Source organism: Glycine max, chromosome 11 (genome assembly GCF_000004515.6).
Source record: "Glycine max cultivar Williams 82 chromosome 11, Glycine_max_v4.0, whole genome shotgun sequence".
Taxonomy (NCBI): Eukaryota; Viridiplantae; Streptophyta; class Magnoliopsida; order Fabales; family Fabaceae; genus Glycine; species Glycine max.
This window is the reverse complement of record NC_038247.2, coordinates 12,255,705-12,272,116: the sequence shown is the minus strand read 5'-3', so window position 1 is coordinate 12,272,116 and position 16,412 is coordinate 12,255,705.

Genomic DNA, 16,412 nt, shown 5'->3' with positions numbered 1-16,412 from the left:
TCTGTACTTACTTAATTTCATCAATTCACGCTAATTAGAAAAAGGCTCAATTGATAGGGTTCACACTCAACACAATAGCATATCAATTTCACAGCAATTTCTGATTGGAACATCAACAGGTTCATCAAACATATATAATTCAGTTATAATTATAAGGATAAAATAAAAAATTGCGGAAACACCCAAAAACTCATTCTAATTGATACTCTAAGGATCCTAAACATGTTCTCACTAATCCCCAATTGTGAAAAACTCATTCCTTACCTCAATATAGTCGCTCAAGCGTTCTCCATCATCAATTGTGGCATTTTTGGTGCTCTCTAAAGCTCCTCATCCGGTTGCTCTGTTAGGGTTCCCAAACATTAGAGAGAAGGAGAAGGGATTAAAACCTCCATTTGTATTATCTTCGTGCGATTCCTTTTTCTCTTTCTAGAAAAACTTATATCACAAATCCCAACGGTGGAGGTGTGCGGAATTGAACCACGAACCACATATAAAAATTTCACAAAAATCCAACGGTTAACAAAATCGAGATCGTAGTTTTATTGGGATGGTTTTGAGTTTCTGCGGGAAAAGAAAAGGCTATGATACAAAGTTTATTTCTCTCAGCTCTAACATCTTTTAGTGATTCCCTATGGTGAGAATGCTCAGAATTGAGTTTTGAACTTGTTACTTAAATTTCACGACGATCCAACGGTAAATGAGTCTGAGATCGTCATTTTTCTAAAATAGATTTGGTGGTATGCGAGAAAAAGATAGGGTTTTGGGAGGAGGAGAGGGAAAACAAAATTGAGAAAAAGAGGGGACACATGTAAAAACTGACCTAACACGATTTATTGGTGAGCTACAATAATGGTCAAAGAACCTAACATAACTAGGTTAATAGATAATTGAGCATGCCATGACGTTGTTAGGATCTCATATAGACCTTTATGACCCTGGCCCATAAATGGACCTTTATGTGCCTCTAAAATGTCTTTTATACTGTGACCAATACCCCAGTTAGTCCTATACATGTGACCCGCTATCAAGAAAAGAATTGCAATAGCTAAATGATGGTGTATAATATCGGTCAGCCATAGGCCTCCAGTTACTGGATCTAATCCTCCACGAAAAGTAAGAAATTCTGCGTATTTTGACCAATTCAAGGTGAAAAGGGGAGTTGCTCCCTCGGCAAAACTCGAATAAAGTTGAGCCAAAAGATGAGGGTCTGGTGTGTTTATATTTTTATTACGTTAAATTTAATATTACGACATCGGTTTTTCAAATAACCGATGTTAAAATAATTAAGTTTTAACATCGGTTATTTGAAAACCGATGTTGTTAAGCACTTACAACATCGGTTTTCAAATAACTAGTGTTAAAACTGAATTTAGTGTGATTTTAACATCGGTTATTTGAAAATCGATGTTGTAAGTACTTAATGACATCAGTTTTCAAATAACCGATGTTAATAAGACAATGTTAAAACTCATTTTTTTAGTAGTGGTGGCTTGACATTAGGGAGTGTACGCGACTAAAGGTAAGAGAAATGGCTCCTTTTTTGTTGTGAAGTGGCTTTCTATTTCATGAGTTATGAGGAGGTCATGTGGTGTTTTTGTTCATCTGTCTTATTTATGTGTGTGTGGAGACCAATTGGGGAGTTGGGGAACTTTTTTATGGTTTTCCATGGGGTCAACCTACATATAATGTTATTGTCTATTTGGTGCTTGAGGAAAATGATTTTGTGTGTTGAAGGTGGATGATGCATGTGCATTGACTCTGTATATTTGTTGTTTCTTAATGTGTTGTCAAGTCAAAAGACATTTATGTCTTAAAACAAATCAGGACTCCTGATTATTTTGATTAGATGCAAATCAATACAAATGTTAAAAACTGCATCTATTTGCATTATCATATTATGTTGTGCAAATCTGTGTTTGAAGAATCAAATGATAACAAGCTTAAGCCATCATCTGATACAACATTTAATGTTGGATCAAAGCTTGAAGCCTCAAAGACTTGTCTTTTGGTCTTAGTTTTGGTTTAATGATTTTACAATGCCAAACAAGTTTTATAGATGTGGCATTTGTATTGAATGTTTTAGTCTAGGCGTGATGTTTGATATTGTTTAAGTTTGCTTATATCCATGCTCAGTGTGAATCGAATATATCAAAAAATGGATTAATCTCTAAGTTTCGTAGAAGCAATGAGTTCAAAACAATGTAATCCATTACAAGGTTTTGGAATGAATTACAAAGTGTTAGAACAAACATCAAAACTCTCTTCTACTTGAAATATGGCAAGAAGTGACAAACTAATCGATTACCAGTTTTGTAATCGATTACAGAAGCTAATTTTAGAAGAAGAAAGACCCTATAGCTTAAGATAATCGATTACAATAATGTTTGAAACTTAAAGAGCTCTTTGTTTATTGAAATAGTCGATTACCACAATTGATAATTGATTATTCCAGAAAGTACAAAAGCATGAGAAGCTCTCTATTTGAAATGAGATAATTGATTACCATATTCTATAATTGATTACCAAGTGTTTGGAAATGCAGAACAAAGAGGAATTTTGACGAATTAATTGATTACCATATTTCACAATCAATTAAATCAGTTTTTTTGTCAAAATAATAAATACACTCTTATGTTTTTTTATTAGTGACTCTTGATACGTTTTTAACTTTGAGAAAAATACTTCAAGAGAGAAATGTTGCTGCATTTTTTTGGAGATTCAAGCTGATTAAGATTCATTCATTGTTCATCATGATTTGATCTTTCTTGGGAGAAGAGCTTGGAGATGTTGTAATCTACACATCAAGGTATATTTGTTTCAATTCTGAATTTCCTTCTTGGTTAGGGTTACCAGGAGTTTTGTGAGTTTATAGGGTTTCAACTCATGTTCTTTCTCCTGTAGAATTCAAGGGAAGAGTATAATATAAAAAATTGCATGTGCATAGTATTTGTACTTAATTCTCTATTAGTGGAAGTTCTAAGGTCTTAGAACAACTGGATGTAAGTCCTTTTAAGGGCTGAACCAGTATAAATTTTGTGTATAATTCTCTTTCTCTAACTTTAGCTTTGTCATTCAATCTTGGAAATGAAATTAGTGTTAAAGAGCCATAAAAACTTTATTGTTCATATGATCTTATTATCATTGTTTTCTTGTTGTGATAAAAATTTTGTGACAATCTTTTGAGAAAACTTTGATAGGTTAAAAGAGGTTGTTTTAATTGGATTATTAAACAAAGTGGTAAAGATTTTGAAAGAATATATTCAACCTTCCCTTCTAGATTCTCGGTTAACCTAAAAATTGGTAACTAGAGCTAAGGTCTTGAAAATTAATAAAGATTTTATCAAAAGTTTTGAATATGGTTGGCAATCAATTACCATTTGCGGAAGGTGTGTCCATTAACAAACCTCCACTCTTTTGTGGCATGAACTATCCCTTTTGGAAATTTTGAATGAATTTTTTTATGAAATTTGTTAATAGAGGTATTTGGAATGCAATGGTAAATGGTTATACAATTCTAACCCAAGTTGTTGAAAACAAAACTATAAAAAAAAACCTATGAATCATGGTCTCAAGAAGAAGTAAAAAGAGTTGAATATGATTCTAAAGCTATGAACATCATTCACTCATCCTTGAATTGTGATGAATTTTTTAGGGTATCAACATGTGCTACGACAAAGGAAATGTGAGATCTTATTCAAGTAACTCATGAAGGTACTCCAATAGTTAGAAAAACAAGGAATAATACTCTCATTCAAGAGTAAGAAGCTTTCTAGATGCAATAAGGAGAAATCATAAAAGATGTTCAAAAGAGGTTCACTCACATAGTGAATCACCTAAATGGTCTAGGGAAAGAGTTTGCAGAAAAAGAGTTGAATGTGAAGATTCTAAAGTGAAATACAATAAATCACACTAGAAGGGGGGCTGAATAGTGTGTTAGATAAAATATACAAACTTTTCGAATGGAAGATGTTTTACTAAATAAGCTAGTTGTTAAAAAATCTCATCCAATGACAAATATAAGTTTGCTTGAGCATTGGTGGATTGTCGTCCAATGATACGCAAAACTTATTTTCAGTGAAAAACTTTTGTTCAATAATGTGTCAATAATGATCTTTAAAATACTTTGACAAGATAAAAAAGAGCAGTAAAAATACTCAGTTTTATACTAATTCACTGAACCTGAGCTATGTTCAATTCTCCTTTACCAACCAGTAAAGGATTCCACTAATCAAACTATCATACAACAAGTATTCTTTCCTATCACTTCTGACTTACAAGTATTCTCAAGGTCATTGACATAACCTTTAGACTCCCTTTAAATCTAAGAACACCCTTATATTATTTTGTCACAAGCCACTCCTGGCTTTTGCAAATAGAAGTTTGGTATAGAATCAAAGATTCTTTTCAACACTCAACGAGTGAATTTATAGTGAAGTTCTAATCTCTTAGAAGTACTTTGTATATTACAAAGAATGACTCTATTAAGCTAATTGTATTTCTTTACGGATGGTTTTCTTTTCTCTTAGTTTTCTTGATTCATGACTCTTGTTTTTTTTGTAAGTGTTCTTCCTTTTCCTTTAAGTCTTGATGTCGTATTTATAGGGATACTCATAATTGTGAAAAGCATCTTTAGGATTGAATAATATGACCGTTGAGCAACTTTATCTTATTTCCATACCTGTCATTCATAGCTCAATATGGACATTAGACATATAAAAGAAAATATAAGATAGATTCACAGATATAGTCCTTTTAAACAAAATCACATAAACTAGAATAAAATGATAAATTAAGATAAGCGTTCATATCCCAATAGGTATTTGGATGGACTGGACGAGTACTTCCTACTTCTAAAGATAAGGTATCCACTAATAGATAAGTCCACCTGGTATTGTTTCCAGTCATCAAACCTGTTGACTTACATGCAACAACTTGGTTAACACAAATTTATATATTTGTTTTCATCAAAACCTTATGAGATGTCTAGATCATCTAGTGATGGATCGTCCAGTGTCTAATAATCTCCCCATTTTTTATGATGATAAACTATATAAATTTTGATCAATGGATATGGCATGTATATATACGAATAATTGCAGTATGAATAACAACAAATCAGAAGTCTTCTTAGCAATAGTTTCGGCCAACTTCTTTTGCTTCTTAACAACCTCGAGGAATAGGCTTGTTCCTCCTGATGTCTACCTTTATGTCCTTTAGGTTGATAACACTGAAGTGTTGTTGTTTGGCGATAAAGGTACATTTGTTGATGATGGACTACTTGGTGTCCTCATCCATTCATTCGAAGACGAGGAAGACTTAGTATTTGTAGAGGAGTTTGTTGATGATGGCAACATAGTAGATGTCGTCCACTCCTCTCAGAGTCTTCATGTTCCTCGGAATGTTGATGTAGATTGTGTGTGAAAGGTCAAAGGGGATGTCATTCATTAGATGAAAGAGCACAAATTTCTATAGGTCAGACACAAAGTCTTTTAAACCTACTTTGTGCATAAAGCTCTTATGAGTGATGTTGGACCAAACGTTGGCTATATCACATAGAAGGTATTATTGAACCTTCTTCTTCCCATCTGTCTCCTTGAGATTCCTCCAATAGAGAGCTTTTGGAACATGACTCTTATAGGGCTTCTCCCAATCGTCTTGGTATGTGTTTCATTCCCTGATGCACCCTACGACTTATGCAATAGAATCCATGGACAACACTACTTCTTTGCCAAAAACCTTGGACACAATGGTCTTCTAGTCCTTGAGGTTAACATTCCCCTAGAACATCTTGATGAGTTCTAGGTATATCAATTGTGGATCGTTGAGGTAACCATAGATGCCATAGAGCATTAGTGTGTTGTGTGTTAAGGTCAAGTCCTTCCAACATTTCAATGTCGAAGAAGTGTTCAATGAGAATAGTGAGCTCTTCTTGAGTGTAGATGTTGGTGGCGTCTGTGGTGATGATGAACATGGCAAGAGCAGTGTTTTCTCTAGAGCTTGTCATGGTGATTGGAGAAGAAGATTAGGGTTTTTGTAAGTTTTTCTTGAGAGAAATCTTGGAGATTCTTGAAAGATTGCAAAGATGATGAGGATAGACTGTTGCCTTGATTTGAAGGGGTTTATAAAGAAATGTGGGTTGTTTTTCTAGGCTTTTAAAAAGTAATTAAGAGGTTTGTTACTCAAGGATAACTCAGTAGTAAAAAATGCAACATTTTAATAAGGTGTGGAGTTTTGAAGATATCCTTTGTCCACTCGTTAGTCGTCTAGTCATGCATGTATGTATGTATGGCCATTGGACGACATGTCCTCTAGATACAGAATGTAACTTGTCAAGCATTCAAACATTAATCAGTCCTTTACAAAGTCCATTCCAAGTTGATCCCTTAACAAAATCAACTTTTCTTCAGTAAGAGATTTTGTAAAAATGTCAGCAAGCTAACCATTAGTGGGTACAAACTGTAGTTCCATTGTTCCCTTCTGAACATAGTCTTTAAGAAAATGATGTTTAATCTTTATAGGCTTGGCTTGTGAATGCAAGGTAGGGTTTTTTAGAAATACTTATTGCAATCTTGTTTTCACAATAGATAGGGATGTTTCCATCACTTATGTTGTAGTCTTCTAGTTAATTCCTTATACATATTAGTTGAATACAATAGCTTTCTACTGATATTGTCTAATTCTCTTCAGACCCCTTGCTAAAAAAACAACAAAAAAACAAAAAAGAAAAAATAAAACAAAAATGAAAAAGAGAAAAAGAAGAAGAAAAGAAAAAAAAACAAAGAATTGTGAAAAAATGAAAAAAAGAGAAAGAAATAAAACAAAAAAAAAGAAAAAAACAAAACGAAAAAAGAAAAACAAAAAACAAAAAAGAAAGAAAACATAATAAAAAAAACGAGAAAAAAAGGAAATAAAGAAGACGGAAAAAATGAAAGAAAAAAACAAAAAACAAAAAAAGGGAAAAAAATGAAAAAGAAAAAAAATGAAATAGAAAAGAAAGAAAGAAAAAAAAAAAGAGAACACTAAGTAAAATAAATAAATAAAAAACTAATTGTGTGACCTATTCGGCTCTCAAAGAGAGCCCATTAGGTCAAGAAGAGAATAACAGTGCATAAAAAGCGAAAAATGAAGGTCTTTAGAAATTAATGCACAGAGGAGGCACGAGTCCCAAGAGTAGAAAACAGACCAATTCGATGGCGCCATTTGACAATTCTGTCAGAGAAAGGAGAGGGGTCTCAAGGTAATCCCCTCATTCCCTCATTCTCTATCATGCTTTTCTTCTCCTTCCTCTCTTCTTCTTCTACGTCCTTCTCTTCTTTTTCTTTTTTTTCTCTCTCTTATTTTTGCTTGTAGCTTTGTCGTTCGTCTTGCCGGTGAGCTTCATGGTCGCCGACGAGGTCTGCTCATGATGATGCTGTCTTTTTTCTTGGTTTTTTTTGCATTCCGTATCTTCCCTCTTTAGTTTTCCGATGAAGCTCGCGCCACCATTGTGGTGCCTCTTCCGTGCCACCGCCGCTGCTATGGTGGCCTCTCGTCGCAGTACCATGCACCAGTGGCACCAGGGAGGCGCGCCACCCTCCGTGGTGGCTTCTCATATTGCGTCCTAACCTAGTTCCAATGCAAACCTAAAAAACAACAACAACAACAATTACAACAACAACACAACAACAATTGTTGTTTACACCACGTTTTTATTACATGCACCCTTTTTTCGTTTTGGGCCTAGCTTATTTTTTGCGAAGTCTGTAATAAGATGGAAACGTTATTCACACTATGTTTTTTCATACACGCACCTTTTTGATTTGGGCCTAGCCTATTTTTGCAAAGTCTGGAATAAAATAAACTTAACTATTCACACCTATTTTTTTAACACACATTTTTTTCATTTTGGGCCCAACCCTTTTTTTGAAGTCTGAAACAAAATAAAACTGATAGTTACACCCCTTCTTTATATGTGCACCCCCGCCACTTAGGATGGTGACTATGCCCACCATGTTGGCACTCCTTTAGTGTTGACTAAGTCCAAGTCAACCCTTTGACTTTGACAAAAAAATAAAACAAAGAAAAAAAGAAGGTAAAAATAGAAAATAAATAATTATACATATTAGTGAATAGCTCTTTAGTATATTGTATTTCTTTGTTGTCTCTATAGTTTATTCTTCAATGTGATTTTCTTTTTTTATCATTGCCTAGCTAGTTAGTTTAATTAATAATGCATTGTAAATATCTCGTTATGCATCTTATTTTCCCCCCGTTTCAATCACACATCCTTAATTACTAAGTGTACTCCTCACTTTTATTCTATCCCTTTCTATTCTCATTCTATTTATATGATTTGGTAGCACTATGTCAATTATTTATTTATTTTTACAAATCTGCATTAGCATTCTTTAGTACACGCTTACACTATGTGCACTCCATGCTGGGTCTCCAACTTGCTTGGTGGCATTTCAATAACGTGTGAGTAAATTTTGTGGATGACATGCTAGGTCTCCAACTTGCTTGAGTTCCAAAATTTACCATTAAACTAAAATCTTTTCTTTAAATGGTAACATTCTCAAATAAATGATCACTCAATTCTTCTTTTTCATGTTACACGCTCTCCATGATGGGTCTCCGACTTGCTTGGCAGTGTTTTAATAAAGTGAGTAAATTTTGTGAATGCCATGATGAGTCTTCAACTTGCTTGACTTCATAAAATTTACTATAAAACCGAAATCTTTCAAAAAAAAAAAAAATTAACCCAACACAAACATTTTTTTCTACAAAGAACTACATAAGTTTGATTTCCTCATTGCATCTAGGGATACATAGGAGCAAAGGCAAATCCCTTGTCGGCCCAAAAAAACTAAAAAAATAAAATCCTTTTTTTTAAAAAAATTGATTTCTTTTTCTAAATGAAAAATAATATAACAAAAATATAATTCATGTTTTCAAGGGAAGATAAATAATTAAAAGTCACTTTATTTTTTGCACACTCAATTAAAGGTTGTCGTCTTCATGACCGACACGCCTTCATCGTGCGTAAACGACTCCCGAATCCTTTTTCTTAAACCGTATACCATTCCTTATCTTTTTTTTGGTTTTCCCGAAGTTTTCCTTAAATAAACATTGGTGGCGACTCCCCAAGTTCATGGCTCACGTTGCGAAAAATATGTATTTTGCTTATGTAGTGGATAGTGCTACTGATCCTTGCTTCTTGCTAATCCAACTGACTAGGTTTCCACCAAGAGATGACAACTTCCACTAGTGCTTCTTCTTTCAAGTTTGTCACCAACATAGTTAGCATCATAATAACTAATCAACCTGAATTCCTTATTGTGCTTAAAGTAAAGACCAAAATTAGAAGTTCCAATTAAGTATTTAAATAATATTTTGACAGCAGTGAAGTGAGCTTCCCTTGGGTCTTGTTGGAATCTGGCATATAGTCTAATGGTGAACAATATGTTAGGTTTGGACGTAGTTAGATATAGTAAGGATCCAATCATTGCTTTATATTGTGAGTTGTCCACTTTGTTAGATTCCTCGTCCAGGCCAAGACATGTTGTTGGATACATACGAGTCCTCATTTCTTTTGCATCTTTCAGTTTGAACTTCTTGAGAAGTTCATTGACATGTTTGGTTTGATTGACATAGATTCCATTTCTGGTTTCTTTAATTTGTAGTCCTAAGAATAACTTTAACTCTGTCACCATACTCATCTCAAATTTAGCCTGAATTAACTTAGAGAAATCCTTATAGAGAGGTTCATTAGTAGCACCAAATATAATGTTGTCCACATAAATTTGAACTAATATAAATTGAGAGTCATAGTTCTTGCGAAACAGAGTTGTATCCACTTTCCTCTTTCAAAGCCATTGTTTAACAGGAATTAACTAAGACATTCATACCAAGCTCGGGGAGCTTGCTTTAGTCAATACAATGCTTTATTGAGTTTTAAAACATGGTGTGGAAAAATGTTACTTTTGTATTAGTCAATTGAGGAATGCAATTTTTACGTCCATTTTATAAAGTCTCACTTTTGTATGAGCTAAAAATGATAGTAAAATGTGTATTGCCTCTAGATGAGTAACAAGAGCAAAGGTTTATGTATAATCTATACCTTCTTGTTGTGAGTAACCCTTGGCAACTAGTCTTGCCTTATTTCTCACAACCTTGCTTACATTATCTAGCTTGTTTTTGAACACTCACTTATCTCTTATTGCTTTTTTTCCCTTGTGGTAGTTCTACAAGCTTCCAAACATCATTTTTCTAGAATTGTTCAAGTTCCTCTTGGGTGGCTTTGACCCAGTTTTCGTCTTCCATTACATCATTAATATGCTTGGGTTCCACTTTTGAAATGAGAGATGTATAACCCTGTTGTCTAAGAGATCCTCTTTTTTTGACTTTGGTTGAAGGATCTCTAATGATTTGACTTCTAGGTAATTCTTCCTTTGAATCCGTCAAGTAGGTTCTCTTTCTTCTTGAGTCTATTCTATTACTTGACTGGGCACATTTGCTTTTGTAGATTATTCTATCAGTGGTCCAATGCCTTCGTCCAGTCTTAAATCTACAAATGATTCATCAGGTTTGACATTTATGTATCAAGCTTTGTGTCATTAAATCTGACATGAGTAACTTCTTCCACAACTGAGGTTCTAGAGTTGTAGACTCTATATGCCTTGATGTTTTAGAGTACCTAAGTAATGTTCCATTATCACACTTGGAGTCAAACTTTCCCAAGTTGTCTTTAATGTTAAGAATAAAACATTGACATCCAAAAGGATGGAAATATGAAATGTTGGGCTTTCGTCCTTTCCACTGTTCATAAGAAGTCCTTTTTAGAATGAGCCTTATTTAAATTCTATTATGTAAATAATAGGCAATATTCACTACTTCAACCCATAAATGTTTAGGTGTAGAGTTATCATTGAGCATGGTTCTGGTAATTTCTTGCAATGACCTACTCTTTCTCTCAACAACACCATTTTATTGAGGTGTTCTAGCAATAGAGAAATTATGAAGAATTTCATTCTCTTCACAAAATAGATGAAAACTCTCATTTTCAAACTCTCCACCATGATCACTTCTAATTGAAGTAATGCATACTTCTTTTTCATTTTGAATCCTCTTACAAAATTTAAAGAAGACCTCAAAGGACTCATTCTTGTGAGCAAGGAACATAACCCATGTCCATCTTGAGTAGTCATTCACTACTACTAGACCATATCTCTTTCCATTGATAGAGGTTGTTCTCGTTGGTCCAAACCAATCAATATGTAATAGTTCAATTGGTCTTGAGGTGGAAACAAAGTTTTTGCTTGAAAATGAGGTTTTAACCTTAAAGTAAATCATCTTTGTATGTCATTCTTGGTAAAACCCTCACAAGGTCATGTCTTTGCAGTTTTGAGATTAACCTCAACTTGCATGTCCAAGTTTCTTATACCATACCTGTGGCGTCCCCAAAATAATGACTGGTTTGATGGTAATAATCTAAATAACAAAAACCATGGTAAATTTTTTTTTCCTTTTTCTTTTTCATTTCTTTCTCTTTTCACCATAACAAGGTTTAGAATGAAAATCCTCACTATAGAGTCCTGAATGGCCAGTTCACAACTCTATTTGGAGTCATTTCTTTCTTACCACTTGTGATCTCTAAACTATTTTGCTGTTTCAAAAGGAAGAGTATACCAGCCATTACTTTAGGACGTCACGTGAAAATAAAAGAATAAAATACAGTCGATAAACTCTTTTACAAATAATTTTGCTAATGCTTTCTTTTCAAATAACAAGATTGGTCATAAATGCATTTCATCATTTAAAGCTGTCCAAAATAAGGGAGTTTTACAAAATACACAGTGTCATCCAGAGCAAAGGTGTCCATAGTGGTGGCTTCAGCCACATGTATACAATCATCAAATTCCTATACATCAGGTCTACCCATACAAAAACAAAAGAGTAAACCTAACAGTCAGTCCTAGATACACCCACCCTCAAAAGTATATAAAACTAATCCATGGAACTGTCCACTACGATGAAGAGCCTCCGCTGATCGCCATCTCCCCGGGCCACTATCCTCCGTAGAATCTGCCTTAGATGCCGACATGACTTCCTCGGGAGAATCCACCTCAGGAAGTGGGTCCTCATCGCCCTCTAGAAAGTCAAGAGCATCCACAGCAGGCTCAGGAGGTAGCTCCTCGGGATCCTCCTCAGGGTCTTCCTCGGACGACGTTACCTCGATCAATTGGACTGGCTCCACTAGACGATATGGTGTAGGCGTGGGTAGTATCCACTCCACCGTGCGCTGAAGCGTCCGTGCAGGTTCATCTGGATGCACCAAAGAAGTAGCCGTGAATCGAATGGTGCCCCGAAATCGGCACCTCGTGTTGCCTTCGAGGGTCTCCCAAGCTCCCTCTAGGCACTCCATCTCCACTCGATCATGGATTAGCTGTGCCGCCATCACGATCTACAAGAAGGAAAAGAAAGTGGTAGACTCTTTCACAAGAATCTAACTATGCCGCAACACAATGCGTCTCATAACCACTACATGCAATTAAAAGGGGTATCTTAAGGCTTTTCATCTCTGGTAATCGATTACACAGCCTTGGTAATCGATTACCAGAGGCTAAACTCGAATTACACAGCCTCAGGACATGAAATATGCAAAAATGCACTGTGTAATCGATTACACATACCTGGTAATCGATTACCAGTGACCCATTCCTCTGTGTAATCGATTACACAGGCTGGTAATCGATTACCAGAGGCTTCCACCATCTCCCAGTTCCCTTTTAAGCCTGGTAATCGATTACATCCCTTGGTAATCGATTACCAGAGGCTTCCCTAGCTTCCTGACCTCGTTTTCAAGCCTGGTAATCGATTACACCCCGTGGTAATCGATTACCAGAGACCATCTTAGCCTCTTGTCTTCATTTTTAAGCCTTGTAATCGATTACCCACCCTTGGTAATCGATTACCAGAGGCCACAACACATATATCACACAAAATTCACAGCTAGCCAGCCACCACAAGCCTCCTTGCTTTGTGGTCTTTGTTCCTTTTATCTGTTGACTGCCAGGAGCTCGCTTGTTTAGGTACATCACAGGTTCTCACTGACTGACTATGCCCGGGTTGGGTCGGGATTGGTCAAGCTTGGTTTTGGGCAATAGCACCCCACCTGACGTCCCCAAGGTCTCCTGACCCCCGCGACATATCTCCAGGTACCACTCTGTGGTCAACGAATAAAAGCAGGAAGTTTCACCCTTCAACACTTCCTCATCTCAAGCTTGTAGGATTATGGGGTACCCATCACATGTGGTACTAGGTGGCGGTCGGGCGATGGTGCACAACAAGTTTTCCACATTCACAAAGCGCGCATAAACCCACCATCCCCTGTTGCCCACCTCCAACTGAGCTCACGTACTCCCACGTAGCCCATATCCTCGTTTCTCTCAACACCGGGTCCCCATCAATCCTCCCAAGCTTCCCCAACATCAAAGTAATACAACATTCAAACAACACAAGCTATCACAGCCAAGCAAAACAGGGCAAAGGCAGAAAACTCTGCCCAAAACACCAACCAAAATCACAGCTTTTCACATACAAATACCCCAGAAACATTTCCTTCGTTCCCATTTGTTAACCGTTGGATTAACTAGAAATTTTTACTGGAAGTCTCTAGTACATGAGCCTACATTTTGACCGTTGGGATCTACTAGCAAACATCCAGAACTCCTTCTGCACTACTCTTTCCACAGCCAATCACACACAAGCATTTTTCTGCACAAAGCCAAAATCCTGCTGCACCTATTTTGACAGCAAAATTCTGCATAAGTGCAGATTTCGAAAATCACACTTCCCCTCATCCAATCTTGCCCAAATAAATTCCTACAAGTCCCAAATCATGTATCAATCATGTCTAACCCAAAGTCAAGCTTCAAAACACAGCAACACAGAATCTAGGTGTCCCATACCCCTCAATTCAATGGGTTTTCTAGGTTTGAGAAGTGAAATTGAGAACGAGGTAAATTTGGAGCAAACTCTCACCTCACACAAGTCTATAACATCAATCTAAACTTGCCCAAACTGGATTTACACCTAAAATTCCACCGAATCAAAATTTGACTCCTTAACACCCAATTTTGCCCTAGAAATGGCTCTTGGTTCACTTTGATCATTTGTTTTTCTCTCTAGCTCAACCTAACCTTTCTCACATGTTCTAAATGGCATTTCAAGCTAGGGTTAACTCATTTTAACCTCCATTTACCACAGAATCCAGATTTAGCCTTTCAACTCTCAAAGCCTCACTCTTTTTCCACTCATAACACCACATTCTCACTTTCTAACTCTAGGTTAACTCTACCTTTCATCTCTAACAGTTTTCCATAAGCAATTTCAGCACATGAACATCACAAGCATCATCATAAAAACCCTAAAACAGAATGGGTATGTTTAACTCATCCAAACATGGCAATTTCAACATGCTTTCCATAAATTTCTTCACAAATAATCATCATAAAGCAGAAACCTAACAAGACTACCCATCATATCTCCCAAAACCCCATACCCACGAAAATCAAAGGAGAAAGAAGTCCACCCAAACCTGAAATTTCGAAGTCCCACTCGTAGACACGCACTTCACGACTCCGAAAATGCCCTCCTTTCGCGATCTGGAGCAGAAACGAGCACTAAAGGTTGAAGCTTTGTTGGGCAACAAAGGTGGATGGGAGAAAAGAAGAAGAAGGCTGCGTGAGAGAGAGGGAGAGCTGTCTGAAATTTTTTGTTTTGCTGAGTGAGGAGAGAGAACAGCTTTTTGGTTTTAAATAAAAGGGTTTTCTCTTTTTCTATTATTTTATTCAAGCTATGCCACATGTCTCCATTTGAGTGGAGCCAAAAGGGCCCACTTTCTCTTTTGATGGTGACCCATACTCAGCCACAAAAAGTGAGAAAAAATCTGACCTTTGAAACGCTAAAATCTTGCCTCGGTTTGTGTATCGTTTCTCTGATTCCAGTTCCTCGCGTTTCTCTGCGTCCGTCAGGGCCAGTTTTCGAAAGTAAGCAATATATATATCAAAACGCTCAGAATAAAACCCCGAGCGTGGTTCAGAGGTTGGTTTCGTTAAATTTTAAGTCGCACGCAAAATGATGATTTTTAAACTAATTAATTAAGAATTAACCCATAACCTCCCAGTTATGGATTTCTCTTCCTTAATTAGCCTAACCCGCGTATCTTGCCCCCACTACTCCTATTTCTACCAAGAACATATATGCATATACACTGAATAATACTTATATATATATATAATCATTCAAAATACATCGTTTTCAAAAACTCCGGGTAGAAATTTCCAGGATGTTACAATACCCAGCGATTTCCTTTGATGGATATTAGGCATGTTACATTTTGATTTGATAGTTCACTAAGATTAATCTTATAAAGATTACCTTTCCTCTTAGTAGTGAAAAGTTGGGTCCTATTTTTGTCTTGGACGACACACCCTTCTTTACTAAAGGAAACATTAAGTCCACTGTCACATATTAGGCTTATGTTAAGCAGATGGTGTTTAAGCCCTTTAACAAAACATACATTATCAATTAGAGGATAGAGATCAATACTTATCTTTCCTACCTTTCCACAAAAACAACATACTATGATTTCTTCATCACAAACATATTTCTTCCCTTTATATCCATTTCCAGATTTGTCAGTTGGGAATTTGTTGTATCTTAACATTTTGTTAAGCTTTTCAATGCTTCCAACAAATTTGGATAGAGTTTCTCTTAGAAATTCAATCTCTTGATGGAGTGTAACAACATCTTGAGGTTGCTTTTTGAGATTCTCATATTGTTCAAGTTTACCATTTGAGAATTTCAAGCTTTTCTTATATTGTTCACATTCAACCCATAAGTTATGTTTACTTGCCTCCAAGTTTTCATAATTCTCATGGACCTGTGTGTAGCACCTCAAATTCTTTTTTTCTGAAATGTAACTTTAAAATAGTTTAAATAATAAATATTATGGAATACACACCATTAAATTTAGTTTCTATTTCTAAGTTGATAAAATATCTGAATCTATATTTTTTTCTTTAGGAAAAGAAGGAACACATACACACAGACATTGCGTTTGATTAAAGAATGCATATATAATTAAAATGCTCATCAATAAATGATATTTTAAAAAAAGTTCTCTATTTAAAAACCATTTAGAAAGTATTTAAAAAGTTTCCACCTTTACACAATGCTATAATAAAGTATAACTTATAAAGGACTAACTTACACAAAATTAAAAGATGATAAACTGAAAGGAATGTGCAATCATACATATTAAGCCTTGGTGGCCCCTAAGATGTAAACATAGATGTACCAAATTCATTACAACTGTTAGCAAGAAAATAAAATATCCACTGCCTCTCAAAATATTACACAGTATC